The sequence below is a fragment of the Octopus bimaculoides genome, chromosome 22, assembly GCF_001194135.2.
Source record: "Octopus bimaculoides isolate UCB-OBI-ISO-001 chromosome 22, ASM119413v2, whole genome shotgun sequence".
NCBI lineage: Eukaryota > Metazoa > Mollusca > Cephalopoda > Octopoda > Octopodidae > Octopus > Octopus bimaculoides.
Genome location: NC_069002.1, coordinates 14,259,552 through 14,260,571, shown reverse-complemented (window position 1 = coordinate 14,260,571; position 1,020 = coordinate 14,259,552). Strand labels below are relative to the sequence as shown.

At 39.0% G+C, this 1,020-nt stretch overlaps 1 long non-coding RNA gene across 1 annotated transcript in view; it reads left to right on the top strand.

The window, feature by feature from the left end:
- Positions 1 to 35: 35 nt before the first annotated feature.
- LOC128250522 (uncharacterized) overlaps positions 36 to 1,020 on the top strand; it is a 36,140-nt gene continuing 35,155 nt past the window's right edge. Inside the window, exon 1 of the long non-coding RNA XR_008266531.1 lies at positions 36 to 222. This is a non-coding gene — a long non-coding RNA (uncharacterized LOC128250522). The remainder of the gene's footprint in view (positions 223 to 1,020) is intronic.

The window sequence follows — 1,020 nt, the reverse complement described above, 5'->3', positions numbered from 1 at the left end:
TATATAATAAAATACGTGAGCACATAGAGGACGATTCGAGCGAGAATTTGAACCTGAGGTATCCTCGTAGATTCTCTCGGTACATCTAAATTCAGTGTATTGTTGCTGTTGATGTTATTGTTCTGTGCTGATGTGTTGCCAATGTTGTTGCTCTTGTTTGCCCACACCTCGCACCCGCGCCAAGCTGATTAATTTAACCATCACACTCCTATGTGTTTCAGGGTATGTAGACTAAACTTTCTAACATATTTTCCGTCGTTTAAAACGATAACGTGTAAGTTGAGGGAAATTGGATAACTATTTCTATTAGGTGGAGAGGCCAGGTAGGAACACTGGCACTGACACTCGCTTGTCTGTTTCTCTGTGTTTGTGTGTTTGTGTGTGTGTGACGTATGCCTCTCCAGTTATGTATATATAGTTGTTTGTGTAAACTCTTATTTACATTAAACACTACGTAAACTCACACACACACACACACACACACACACATACACATACACATACATGTGAGTGTGGCTGAAATGTTCCTGGCATTTGGATAAAAGGAAAGAGAGGGGGATCAGTTAATTATGATTTTATTCGACATATTCCTCTCGTAGATTCACACACTTATTGCAGTGATCCTTCAGTCTTTCTAAGCCCTGTAAAAGAACTTGGAAAGTTGGGCCTCCAGCCAGGCCTTTCACGATACCTTTAAAGTCAGGAACTTTCAGCACCCCGTCGTGTATATATATATATATGCTTTGCGGGAAGGACTGTTTCAACGACGTCGCGTATTGTCCTTACCTTCTAAACGCAGAGTAGATGAAACAGGGACAACTGACGAAGGGGTATACTCTTTATCTTGCATGTCTCGTTTCTCTGTTTCTTTTTTTTCGTTGTTGGAAAAAAAAGTCCGTTTTCTACGTTTTCGTTTCTCATTGTGTTTAACGTCTTTTGATGTCCTGTACCCATATATGCATGTATATATACATATATATATAGATAGATATGTACATATATGTATGTATATATGCATAT